Source organism: Lissotriton helveticus, chromosome 5_1, assembly GCF_964261635.1.
Source record: "Lissotriton helveticus chromosome 5_1, aLisHel1.1, whole genome shotgun sequence".
NCBI lineage: Eukaryota > Metazoa > Chordata > Amphibia > Caudata > Salamandridae > Lissotriton > Lissotriton helveticus.
In genome coordinates this window covers 950,136,747-950,151,598 of record NC_136065.1, presented here as the reverse complement: position 1 = coordinate 950,151,598, position 14,852 = coordinate 950,136,747, and positions in this window count along the sequence as shown.

The following is a 14,852-nucleotide window of genomic DNA, read 5'->3' as shown; positions in this document are numbered from 1 at the left end:
GCCCCCACAGGGACATCAAATGAAAGTGCCGGTGCACCCGGCAATAATCAGAACATTTGCCACCCCCAGAACTGTGTGCGCGAGCCCTCAACACAAAGGAGCATTTCCCCCCTCACGCAAACACAGACGTTTTGCCTTTCCCCTGGCAGGACACAAAAATAACGCCTGCTTTGCCCCCACTGCTAGAGAGAGAGGAACTCTGCCCAGAGCTGAACAAGCAAGCCTCTGCAGTAGCGCCGCCAACTAGAGCACCACAGTAACCCTAGCTAAACCCCCTGTGACCCACACACCGAGCATGGAGCCCTTGCACGTCCTGGGGTCACGGGAATAATGCAGAGACTCACCAGGTAGGCAGCGTGAGGCCGGTGACCAGCAGCAGCTCCTGCCCACAGTGAATACCGGGAGGAGCAGGGACAGTAGAGTGCACAGCCAGGGAGGAGAGTATCTGGCACAACAAGCCACGGCTGTAAGGAGGAATCCAGCATCACTGCCACCCGGTGGCCAAAAGCAAAAGTGCACCTGCATCAATAAGAAACAAAACAAGCATTGCACAACACAAGATAAATCAGCAGCAGCAAGGGGCAACAGACTGAGTAGCGCCCCCAGGGAAAGCATCTAAACTCCCGCAGCAAGTAAGTGCGCAACCACACAGAAGACACCCACACACACCAGCAAAGGGACTGCAGATGCCACTTCTAGCGCGACATGGGAAAGAGGCACGAACGCCTCACCAAGCACTCAAGCACTGACAGAACGTCTGGAGGAAACGACTGCCAAGCACTGGAAGAACGTCCAGGGAAAAGACTGCCGCGATCAAACGATGGAGAGAGCAGCGACGCCTTGTGGCCACAGGTGTTCACCGCAGCATCAACCACTCCCGCCAACGGTCCAAAGCAGCAAGTCCCTGACAACAGCCAAAGCAGCAAGTACCCAACGTCTCGCAACAGGCGTCCAAGAACTCCACACCCGCACGCCAGGACCGCGCAACACTGCGCCGGAACGTGCCAGGAATCAGGAGCGCCAGAGTGACGCTACACAGCGACACGCTGACGCCACGGGACAGCACACAAAGGTCCCCAACAGAGACAGCAATGTCTCGCAGCAACTGGAGAGCCATCGTCAGCACGCATGGCAGCATGCACCAGAGTTGCACCAGGAGCGGTGACGCAACCCTCCTGCACGCAGACAAAGCGCGCCAACGCCAAAACACTGTGACGGTGAACAGCGACCACAAAGAAAATAGCACAGCATGACAACTCATGCCCAAGATGAAAACCGACCACCTAGTCTGGTCACCAAGGAAAGGAAAGCAACAACAGAGAAGATACGACGACAGGTCTAGTCACCAAGCCAAGTGAAGACAGTGTCCTACCACATGGACAAGACCACGGGGACGACATGTAGAGGGCCCGCTACATGGGGAATCCTGGTTAGCATGAGAAAGCAAGAAAGAAGACCGGACCGCGTCGAGGAAGTGAACGAAGAGGAAGAATGGAGTAACACAACATCACTCCACTGAGGAGGAGAGAGAACCACAGCACACAGGAACATCGGTGCTGTCCAAGGAACATCACAACATCCGTGTGGATCCCAGTAATCCCTACAACCTGCATTCGAGGAGACCAACCACTGAAGAACTGCATGGGTGCCCCGTGAACCTGAAGCTTGCCGAAGCAGAGCATACCCGAGCACTAGACAATCCACCCTTGTGGACTACACAAGACTCGACTGTGGCCATGTCCGAAGTTCGGCAGCGACCCGCACAGCCCACGCGATCATGTGGCAGTCCAGGGGACAAGGGCCTCGGCCGCATGTCCTGTGAGAGAGGAATCCGGATGGGAGAGGTGCAGCAGCGACAGCTCCACGAGAGGCAACAGGAAGCATGAAGGCCCCAGGTAAACACCTAGCACCGAGAAACGGTCTGTTGAAGACACTGAACCCATGTCCTAACGGCAAGACCATCCTGGCGGATGACATCAACACCCCCGAGGACATCATGAGAGACTTGGCGGTGAGTCCGTTGGCAGTTCGGCAGCGACGCCTTTGCGCGGCTCATGCGAAGCCCGCACGGCCCACCCGGTCCCATCGTGTCCGGCAAGAGGGTCCTCCCAGCGTCTCTAGTGAGAGAAGAGTCCAAGCAGGAGAGGCCAGTCTTCGAGGCTCCAGTGAGAGAGGAGTCTGGCAAGGAAGGCAAGTCGGAAGTTACTTGGCCGGACGGAGATGTGAAGGCATCAAGATCAGCAAATCCAAATAAAGACCCCTCGTGACATAGTCGTCTCCTACAACCAACAAGCGTTGTCATCCACTGGACTAGGAACACCTGCGAGACCCCTCTAGGGTCACACCCATCCTGCTCCCAATGCTCCAAGTGATGAACACAGTATATAAGCGTCAACACAGCAGGACAAGGATGATCTGAAGTACACCGCCGAGGTGAAGCTCATCTGACTGACTTTGTAATCCTGAAACTTTCAACATTCTCCCAGCGATCGCCTGAAGAAGATCTGTTGGGGCTATCAAATGTTATTGTTCTGTTTTCTTGCAGGTTGGACATTTGTTTTTCCTTTCATTAAAGTTGGGGAGGAATGTAGTGTCCTGCCAGGACACAGTCTAGTTGTTTGCAGTGTAACCCTACACTAAACACCCACCCACCACAGACGTCACTGGGTCAGGTGACGCTGTTAATAAAAGACCCTGAGCGCACGTGCTCGAGGCCAGATCTGCTATCCCCTAACTGGTGTCCTGTGTCTCATTCCTTCCACCATGTGGGCCTAGGGCCCCAACACTACAGGTTTATTTTATTCTGAAAGAGATGGAAACGTTCAAATTTGCAGCACTGAAGAGAACAGTCACAACGGGTGGAGACAATGTTCAACAAGTCATTCTTTTATCAGGAAAGTCAAAGAAGTTGACAGTAGTTGTGCTTATATTGAACTGTATCTGATAGTGATGCCAGAATATGACTTATAATTGAAGCTGTAGATGCCACAGACGAGTATAGCATCTAGCAGCGGCTCCTCTGCAAAGGCGAGGAGTGTCGCCCCACTGCTTGTCTCAGAGCCAGCAGGTGGAAAATAAAAGGGTGTTCTATCATCGGTTTATTTTTCATTTGTCGGCTCTGAGCCAGTGCGTGCAGGGAGGGGCGGAGCCAAGGCATGGGGGGGAGGAGTGCTATGTGAACTAAGTTCTAAGGGGCAGATTTATGGAGGCCTTGCGCCGCCGGTGCGTTTAATGTTTCCATTGTTAAAAATGACGCACGGGCGGCGCAAGGCCTTCATAAATCTGCCCTTAAGTGCTCATGTGTGTTTGGCAGGTAAGTTCTTTTGTTTAAATATTATTATTTATTACCACCACTGCGCTCTCCCCTGCGCTCCCCCACCTGCATTCCCGCGTTCCCTCCACCCCCCACCACCCTTTGTTTGTGGCGCCCACCACTGATGGCATCAAAGGCGAAGTTGGAGTTGAGACTGCTAAAATTGGATCACTTTGTGAAGTGACATTAGATACATTCGAGAAGAATTAAATTGGCAACCACACAGAAGTAAATTGCTGTGTATGTGTGAACACAAATGATGATTCAAAGCAGGCACCTTTGACAATGAATGAATTAATGTAATTCGTAGAGCAATCGGTAATTGCACTGCATGGCAAATACCTGATGTTCTCTCATTTATCGTATCTGTTCCCAGTGATTGACACAACGCATTGCTTGCTGTTCCACGAGAATGTTCAAAACAACTATCTGAAACAGTTCAGAGCACTGAAGCAGTTCAGGGCACTGAAGCAGTTCAGAGCACTGAAGCATAGATCTCACACGAGGAGATTGAAGTGAGCGAAAGCAGAGAGTCCAATGTGCCGTCAAATTAGTAAGCAGGGCTCACAGGGAAAAAAAAACAATAGCTTTGCAGCATTGATAATCAGTTGGATAAGGTGTGTTAATGCTCATATTGATCTTGAGGTGTTAGAACTTAATATAATAGAAAACATATTTTTACTGATTTATATTAAATCGAGTCCTACAATCCCTATATAAAAACCTGTCTCTAAGTTCTTTATAATGGATGACTTGTGATGCACCCTGTCACTTATTATAAAGAAGATACATCAGAACTCACCCGTTGTAACTTATACAGTTGAGTTCTGACATTACAATGCCTGCCACCAGAGTTAGCAATGGAGGGGAAGACAAGTCATGAAGCATAATTAAAGCAGCTGTTTTAAGAAAAACAAAATGTTGATTTTCTTTTTTCTTCTCTGTGTTTAGGCTTACAGTGCAAGCAGAAAGGAGATATTTATGGCAACATGTTTATTTTTATGCTCCTTAGACAATTGTAGTAAAGTAAAAAATGTTCTGTATGTTTCTACACATTCCGAGTTACTGCAGTTTAAAAAAAAAATAAAAGTGACTTTTATTAAACTGGTTCTAATATCGTTTTCAACACGTTTTTTGATGTGTTTAATTTTACACTAGAGATTCTGGGGCAGATTTATGAAGGCCTTGCGCCGCCGGTGCATCACTTTTTCCAATGTTAAAAATGACGCACCGGCGGCGCAAGGCCTTCATAAATCTGCCCTTCTATTTTTACTCTTCAAATTTGCCCCTTCCTTGTTATGGTCATAGAACGCCTTGGTGAACTGAACTATCCTCATAATATATAACTGGGGAGAATTTATCCCATATATATCATTGCTGATTTATAATGATGTCAAGAATATACTGGGACATTATATCGCAGGTAAGAACATTTGTTACTATGTTTGTAATATAGTTGTTCACCCCTTCGACGCTGATGACGAGCTCAGCTCGTCATGAGATACGCCTGTCGTACGCTGATGACGAGCTGAGCTCGTCATGTAACGCGGGTTTTAAAAAAACTCAGCGCACAGCGGGAAAACCGCTAGCGCGCATGAGGTTAATATAGTCAAGTTGTGAATTATCATGGTGTAAAATATCTGTTTTTTGTAAAGTTTAATATGTTTTATTTATTTTGAATTCGTGATTTATTAATGTTATTTTAAATTTGAATTTTCAATATAGAATTTGTATTAGTTAAAAATTGTATAACTGGTTCTGTTTAAATGTTTTTTGATTTCTACTGGCTGTAGTTTTAATAATTTTATACATTTTTTATTTACATAATTTAAAATACATTTACTACAAACAATATTGTTGTTTATAGTTTATAGGTAATATTTATGAATTGCATTTTTTGTTTTTTTAATTATTAATTTATATTTTGTTGATTAATGTTTTTTGATTAAGGTTTTACAAAATTTGACTTATTTTTAAAAATGTAATGCAGAAATGTAATTTAGTAGTTTGTTTTAATATTTATTTAATATTTTTTAATGTTTTGTTTACAATTATTTTAAGTTTACGTAGGTTTATTCCCTATATATAATTTTCTACATATTTTTTTGTATTATGCGGATTGTTACTTTTGTTTGTTTTTCACTGACAAATTTTATTTTATTATTTTTGTACTTGGATTTTTTTAACTGCCACCAACATATTTTCTAGACAAATTGTTTATCAATGTCGGTAAATTTGAAATGGGTTTATTTAAATAAAGTCTAGTGCAGTTATGAATTTTATACTGTTTTGAATTTTTGAATGAGACGTTTCATCGTTCGACAATAAAGTCCACCATTTTGTCCAATTTGGCTTATTAAGGAGAGAGAATAGTGCATTTAACCCCCAAGGTCCAACACTTTCTTAATGTGGGTAAGCTTGCAGCAGGAATGGTATATCTGCCTGCCCCAGTTTCCAGCACTTTACCTACTGTTGCAAGCTTGGAGTGGCAAAATTAAATTTCACTCTCTTTCTTAAAGTCCAGTACATTCCCCAAAGTGGCTTACTTTGGAGTGGGAATAGTAAACAGAACCCCCCCCCCCCCATCAAAGTCCACACTCTGTGTGGCTAACCGTGGCCTGGGAAAATGACTCCCACAGAGGTAAACACAGGGGCTTGCCCTAATGTGGCTAATTGTGGAGTGGCATTTGTAAATCTGACACATCCAGAGTCAAAGATTTTACTTAACTGGCTAAGCTTTGAGTCAGAATGCTACATTTTATCCCTATCTGCCAGATAAAGTTCAACAACTACCCCAATGTGGCTAAGTTTGGAGTGACAATAGTAAATATAATCCCATCCTTTCCCAATTCCAACACTTTTCTTAATGTGGTTTAATTTGGAATGGTAAATCTGCCCATAGACCAGACCCCAACATTTTAGCACTTTTTCTAATGCGGGTAAGTTTAGAGTGGAAATAATAAATCTGAAACCCTCAGAGTCCAACACTTGACTTAATGGGACTAAGGGGCCGATTTTGATGCAGTTGTAAACTACTCTGACCATTGGTCAGAGCCGTTCCAACCACATCGAAATGTCCCGTTTGGATTCCTTTCCAACTGGCTCAGATAGCACGGCTGCCATTCGGAAATCCTCCATCAATCCCTCGGGTGGCTCTTTCAGGCCGAGGGATTACGATGGAAGATTCACATAGCCTTTCTGTTCCGGCCTTTCTGACACAGAAAGGCTGGGGGAATCTTACTTTGGGGGCCCCCCAGCAGGGCCCCCATCAGTGCAAGGCCTCCAGATGGCAGCCTAGGGGCACCTGGTGGCAGGCACCTTGAGGTCGCATTGCCTATGTTTCGTATTGCGGCTGGGATGCGGTCAGCAGCCCCCGCCGCAATACAAAAAATAGGGTGTTTACATTTCTGTGGATTACGTGGCAGGCACCATGTGGTGCCTGCCACATGGTACAGGGATATGTAGGGGGGCAACATAGGTGCCCTCCAGGGCCCATGTACCAGTGTACTATGGGGGTTAGGGGGGCCTTCTATGGGCCCCAAATCCATTTCCGCCAGCCGTTCCACAGCGGATTGACCACCACAGAACGACCGGCGGAAAGGGATATCGTAATCTCCACAGCCGTGCCTGACAGGCACAGCCGCCAATCTGGGTATGCAGGGCGGTCTTTTAGAAAAATGAAAACTATAGCAAAACACTCAATAAATTGCTGCCAGAACTCTCCCTTGTTATTACACCAAAAGATTGCGACTACACACTACATATATAAGATTAGAATCAAAGTTTTTGTTTTATATGAAAAGAATTTTTATTTTTTCCTGATATTTTGTTTCAAGTTACTTTTATCAACATTTTTTAATTTTTTAAAAAGGTATTTAATTCCTCATCCAGGTATTGATAATTCAAAAATCATATATAGAAAAACATATATATATACACACAATACATGAACTAGACAAATCACAATAGAACAGGTCAGTGTTCTTTTTAAAGTAGGCAAAGCGGTGGTTTTTGACTTCGGGCGTTTCGTCATTCTGCCTTCATCAGGTGACCGTCTTTCGCACATACATGAGACACAATATACAAGCACACATATATTCGGCAATAAGAACAGAAATTCCTGTACAGCTGGGCTAAAAGAGATTTTAAAGTCTCAGCAAATCTTCTAGTATATTCGATGCTGTAATGGCGAAGGACCTGTATATGATCCTCACAATATTCGTTAACTGCTATATCATAGCATTCCCATGAGTTTTCAAGATCTGCAATTCAGGGGCAACGGCTGCCTTTTAATTGGTGTCTATCACGGCTAAGGCTCAATGCTGCAGAATCTTCTGTGACAATAGCGCTAGGAAGTAGCTTTTGGTTCTTCGTGGATGAAAAATATATGAATGATTCCTCTATGTGGATGAATGTAGCTCAATCCTGCAGAGTCATATATGACAACGGCGCTGGAAAGTAGCTTGTTGTTCTTCATGTTTAAAAAATGAGTCCTCTATGGGGGTTCTATTTCATGGGCCGTGCCGAAAAACTCTATCCGGGTCTGCCAGGCTGACGGAATGCTCCCGACTGTCGGGACTGTGTTGGTTGGTCTTTCTGACAGCAAGTACACCGCCCGCCATCGCAATGTGGCCTGTGGTGATTCAGTCACCCATGGCGGGGAGACCGACACCGACAGTCTGTCTGTGGTGTCTCTCCGCCATCATAAGCAAGCCTTAAGTTTTGATTGAGAAAAGTAAAACCTACCCCAAGCACCCAACCAAAGTTCAACACTTTCCCCGAAGTGGCTACATTTGGAATCAGAATTGTAAACCTGAAATGGCCTGAGTGCACCACTTTACACAACGAGACTACGTTTGCTGTGTTAATAGTAAGTCCAAGCCCCTAAATGTTACAATTTCTCTAATGTGGCTAGGTTTGGAGCAGCAATAGTAAATTGAACTCCCTCTAAGTGCAACACTTTCAGCAATGTGGCTAGGTTTGGAGTTATGCTAAACATGGTAACATTGGGTGTAAATTAAATGCTACTAGAGAGTCTGCAACACTCAGTGCCACCAAATTAAGTAGCCCTTTAAACATGTCTTAGGCCTGCAATTGCAGACCCTGTGTGTGCAGTCTTACACTACCACTTTGACCTGGTAATGGAAACCTTTTGCCAGGCCCAAAACCTTCCTTATTAATACCTACATAGGCAGGACCGCTGACCTCCTGGTCAGAGTCCCCGCTCTTCGCCCTAGCAGCTCTGCTGTTGTGCCGCCTGGACCTTGCACCTCTCTCTTGGTAGGTGATTGAGGCCCTACCAGCAGGCTCCTTCCTGTGCCTGATCCCTGGTGGTCCAGTGGGAGCGCCTTGTTCTTCTGCTGGTCTGCTGTTGTCTGTCTGCGTGTTTTGTGACCATCATTGTCTTTTTGTCTGTCTTTTTGTTATTGTGCCTTCTATATGTTTTTTCTCCAATTCGGATTATTTTTGCCTGTTTTCCCCATATTTGTACCTGTGCCTTTTGTCTCTGTCCTCCGTGCCCGTTTTTACTGCCTTTTTCCTGCCGCTGCTGCCCCGTTCCCATGGTGGTGCCTATAAAATAGACACCAGTACAGGAACGTCAAAGGAAGTTCCAGTATGACATGGACTGAAAAGTCCAGGCCGTGCTGGAACTTCTGTGCATGCACACAGGCTGTGTGGTTCCATAAGGCATGAGGCACAAGGGGGCCCTGCAGGCCCCCCTCTCTTTACTCACCACCACTGTTTTAATGGAGGAAAGACCTCCATGAAATCAGTGGCGGTGATTAAAGTAGTAATATGCTTTGCGGGACCGCGGCGTGCCGCCAAGCATATTGATGCCTCTTGACCACCGCGCCACCACCAGGTAATGGTGGTTCCCTGACAGAGTCTGTAGTCCTAGGGTGGCATGAACACTGGGTTCATAATGAGGTGGTCACAAGACCGCCACTACTGTGCCACCCCAAGTCTGGAATCGTAATAGGGCAATGACTCTTCAGTACTCTTCTGGAACTTTTGATACTCTGCCGGCAAGAAGGCTGCTGCTCTAAAGGAACTGATGCCCTGCTGTGCTGACTTACTGCCTTCTTGCCTAGGGAAGAAGAACTGGACTTGCAATTTCATCTTGAACCCAGGACCTCAGATTGACTCAAAGGGCTGGTTTGCTGCCCTCCTGATCTCAGCCTTGGGGACGGAAAAGGCTCCTCAACAAGCTCCTGGACCAAGCTGCAGCCAGTTCCTGACCCCCAAGTGGTGCCCCTCAGGTCCTGGATCATTGGTGCGGCTCACAGGCTCTTAAATCAAGCCCTTGGCCTCTTTGCAACTGCAAACGGACCTGTTCTCACAGATCGCACCCTCACACATAAAATCAGCACAAGCTGCTGCCAGCCCATCTCTTCGCACAGTAGCATCAACAGTTCGCATGAGACCCAATGCAAAGTTTCAGCCTGCTCGTCCACGAAGCCCGGCCTGCTCTTGCCACCATGCCAAAAAAACATCTGCAGACTCTTCTCGCTCCCCGTGACTCTCTCCAATTTGAACGGGACTCATGGCACAAAACTAGAGAAGGTAAAACCTCAACAGGACTAACTTGGGACTGTATCCAACCTGCGCTCCATCCTGGTCAACCTGAACATTTGAATTTAACCTAGTTCAGCATGACCAGATAGCCACTCTTGGCACTTTGTACTTTTAGGAGCTGTTTCATGCTGTATTCTTCAAAAATTAATAACGCCAGTTCTACTGATTGAATATTTGTCATTTCGGTCTTGTTTTATTTATTAAATTCTGCTCTGTTGTTCTAACCTGGTGTGTGATCTTTTTGTGCGGTGATTTTAAAGTTTACTGTTTGAAGTGTTACCCAAATACTTTCCACATTGTCTCTAAGTTATGCCTGGTTGCCCTGTGCCAAGATACCAGAGGTTGAGCACAGTAACCCAATTTCTTACCTATATTATATCCAAAGTGACGTAGGAAGCAACAGGGTTAATGGCTCCAATAGCCAATCATAAAACATTGATCACCAGAAGAAAAAAAGTAGCAAGACAAGCCCCAAGAACGCTAAGAATATTTTAATATATGGACAGATGACCTTTAAAAAATACATATTAAACAAGAATCTATAAAATATGATAATGAAAATAATGAGATAAAATACAAATTATTGCAAAGCAACACTGGATGATGGATGCAACTTTTAAGTCAGCCCTACCGTTATCATAAATTAGTATTATTCATGGTCAGTAACACAACACAAACATTCCCTTAAGCTTAATATATGCCCTACACAGTAATTAACATGCAACAATATATAATGAACTCCTCATACCGCTAAAGCAAAAGAGAACAAAAATGCCTATGGTAAGCAGTATCCTAAAAATTTACCAACACAGAAGTCCATACATGGGCGCCACTACAATTTTAATCAAGCAAAATGCTGGACCTTCAAAGATCAACTTCAAGTATTGATTACCCCACAACTCCACTAAAAAATGAATTGCTTGGTCTATGTTCCTACCACAGGGGTCTCAAAGCACTAAGATGTACTTATTAAAATGCCCTGTAAAAGAAAGAACAAAACCTCTCACATTATGGGACGACTTTGGAGTCACTAGGATTGGACGCATGCACGGATCAGGATGCAGACGTCAACCCAAATGTCAAGTACAATGGTGGAACGTATACATTTGCACAATATTACTGTAGGGGGTAGTGCCGTGTACACATACTCTAATTTATTTTAGGTGTTTAAAGAAAGTATTTTATAGTGTGCTAGCTGTTCATGTTCAATGAAATCCCTGCTTCTCTTCCCTGTAGGCTGTGGAACTGTTGCTCAAGATCCCACCGACGAGGCATTTATTTCACCAGGCCCTCAGAGAAAGAACAACCTCAGGTAAGTAAGAGAACAGGAGATGTGAGGTTCGCTTTGTCTTTTGCCCTTATCTTGTCTTTTTCAATCTCTTCCTTCCTTGCCGCTTATTTATATCTACCCCTGGGACCTCGACTAAACAATGCTTTTTCAAGGCCCTTTGCCAGAAAGTCTTTCTTAGTACGTTTCTTTCTTTTAATCAGTTTCTCTCTGAAGTTGTTAGGCCCGTTGTAGGCAGTTATTAAATGGAGCTTCTCAGTTTGCTCCCTTGAAGCGTATACTGTACTTCCAAATCAGCTTTCTGTTACTTTCCCTTTATCATGCCTTGAACATCCACCCATTATTCAGAAACCTTCTTACTCGCCTTCTCCAAGGCCCAACCTGACTGGTCACTTTACCCCATCTATTTGAGGTACCTGAGGATTCCAGGATCATTTTGTTCATGGCACGGTTTAAATACAAAGTAGGCTCGGTCACCTCTCCTTCCAGTACAGCTCCATTGGTGCAGTCTTTGTAATCTCTGGGTTTTTCGTGGGTGGGAGGAACGAGCCTTCTTTTGTTTTTATACTTGCCTTCCCTCCTTCTTTATTATTGCCCTTCATCTACTACCCTTGTAGTTATGTTTCCCGATAGGAGCAGACATCAACTGTACCCAGTGTTCACTGGTAAATATGGGTCCTCAAAGCCACATATCTTCTCCCCCTACTTTCTTCCATTTGGGAAGACTGGGTAAAGGAACCATTGACAAAAAGTCCACATTTTCCTGCATTTCTCCTTTCCTGGGTCTAATTTGGAAATTATAAGGTTGAAGTGAAAGGAACCACCTCAGAATTTGGGAATTTGTACCTTTGTTGTGAGTTAACAACGTCAAAACAGAACAATCACCCGTTGAAATGGAGAACAGATCCCACGCAGCACTGCAACAAACCGGCAAGCAGAAGCCACAACAGCAATGTGAGCCAGAATCACGAGGAATGTTGGGCTACAGCTTACAGGGGTGGAAGAAAAATGAGAGAAAGGAAGCGAGTTAGCACAAAGGCGCGCAGAGGCGACCCGGAGACCTAGGCTTGCATTGTATTGGCTAAATGCTTACATAACATAATAATTTCGTTTTTGGAGTGTCAATGGTTCCCTACGTTTCTGTAGGATTTGTAGACTGGTGTGGTTATGGTGGAGTGCACACCTGGATGATGTGGACTATGACATGGCGTTCGAACCAAAGACATTTGAATGCTAGGATGTAAGGGTGCCCTACATATTTTGGCAAGCTTTCTTGCATGCCAGTTGTACAGGGCAGTAGGGTTCCTAGTATGACACTGTCGCTTTACATACAAAGACACTGCGTTTTGGCACTGGACTGATGCTTTCGATGCCCACAAAATATTTTTGTCTTACAAGTCGCATTTGTTCCAAAGGGTGATGTACACACTACCATGCCTATGTGTAGTATTCATACTGGGGCAAGTAAATAATGGCAACATAAAAATGACTGTAACCTAATTATTACCTCTATTGTCTTTAGCCTGAGTTTCTGTGATAAGTAATTTGCAACAATCCAAGCATCCTGAATTATAGCCCTTGCATCATTCCAGACCGCTCATAAAGTGAGCCGTTTCCTGTCTCAATAACAGTCATAAAAATGTGATTGACCCAAAATGATTGACATTTCATTTAGATGAGTACTCTGGCAGAGTGACATATTTAGCATTATATTATTAATACCACAGAACATCTTGATTGGCTCAGAACTAGTGCAAGTGTTCTAAAATGCATTACAGATGCTGTAAAATGCATCGCATGGATCCATCTTTAAAAACTGTTCTTTGAAGGAAAACCATTCTCCCAAAAAACCCTGCGTGTACCAGACTAAGATTTCTGATTGCACTTGGGGCCAGATGTATGACCATTTCATTTTGTAAGTCTTTAATTGTGACTTTTTGGAACTCGCAATTTGGGACTCGCAAAATGCGATGTGCTAATGTGTCTCAGTCACATTTAGTGATTCACAATGGGGAAACATCCATTACAACGCAGTCATTACAACAACCTACCTTTACAATGCAACTGTTACAATGCAACTGCCTCTACATCGCATGCCATTACAATGCATGCCATTACAACGCATGTCACTACAATGCATGCCATTACAATGCATACCATTACAAAGCATGCCATTCCAATGCATTATTAGGCAAGTAATGGAGGATTTTTTTTGTTTTAGGGTAGGTTTGGGTTTTGGTGTAAATGGGAATAGTACTTTTTACCCCTGCACTATTCAACACTAACACTACTGCTGCCCTATAAGTATTATGCGTTGTAATGGTAGTTTTTAAAAATGCGTTGTAATGGCATGCGTTGTAAAATCATGCGATGTAATGGTAGTTGCGATGTAAAGACTGTGTTGGAAAAGCATGCATTGTAATCGCTTGCGTTGTAACGTCATATATTCTTCCCAATGAGGTAGCAAATTACCTACCTCATCGATAGTCATGAGATAGGTCACAATTTGCAAACCATTGGAATGGCCTGTAATCACAGGGATGGTGCCTACTGGGGTGTGGGAGGCGTTCATCAGACCACCATGTCTGTGATTGCTCTTTAGATAAAGAATTTCTTTTTCTGAAATGCAGCCCGTTTTCCTTAAAGGAAAACGGAATGCATTTAAAAAAGGAAAATTAAAAGTTTACTTTTCATTTTTTAGGAGGAGGCAGTGGTCCATGTGACCACAGTCTTGTAGGATACAAAATCACACAGTATCCAATAATCTTCTCACTCAAGAAAAATAAGGTATCTCTAGTCCAGAAGAAGATCCCATCCATTTCTCAACACCTTCTCTGGGCAACTTTTAATCTCCCTTCCTCTTCAAAATTCCACCCACTGGAGTGACATAGGTATCATTCCAATGTCACCTCATACCTTACATTACCTCCCACTGCCCAGATACCACACACCTCCCTTCTTTAAAAACACATCAGAAATAACATAGGTACACATAGTAAATATAAAGCCTTTAACTCTAGTAACACAAAAGAGCACTTGCATAACTAAGCATGCATAAGGTTGTCGGTACATAAGGTTGGCAGTGCCAGAAATTACATTCTCAGAATTCACTGAACATAATCTATCAAATAAACAGGTTGCCTCACTGTCCTGTAGGACATCCTTGGCTAGACTTTTTTTCCCTTATCGTTTGTTTCACCAATGCCTTTCATCTATCCACCCATCCTCCCCTTCACATAATGATTCAATGGATCCGTATACATCACAACCCTGCCAAGGCTCCATATCCTTTGATCTTGCATCTTGACAGCATTATCAAAGACATTAATAACCCATATGGGATCCATCACAGCACTTGGCCCATTCAAATAATTATGAACGCCGCCACAACACTGAAACTTGAGCACGCACCAACAAGTAGCTTAAGTAGTTTGCACAAAAATTGAAACATGCTTGTTGTCTTTAACTTTAATCCAAATGAGAGCACCGCAAAGCAACTGCTCCTTCTACACCATGAGCCTTCGCAAGGTGCTCATGTAAGGTAATTAGAAAAGTCTCACTGAATCCAGGGACAAACCATCTCTCAATTCAAACTAGTTTGCACAACACCTTTCTTTCAACAGGAACAGGTGTGTTGAAATCACGCAGTATCCAATAATCATCTTACAAAAGGGT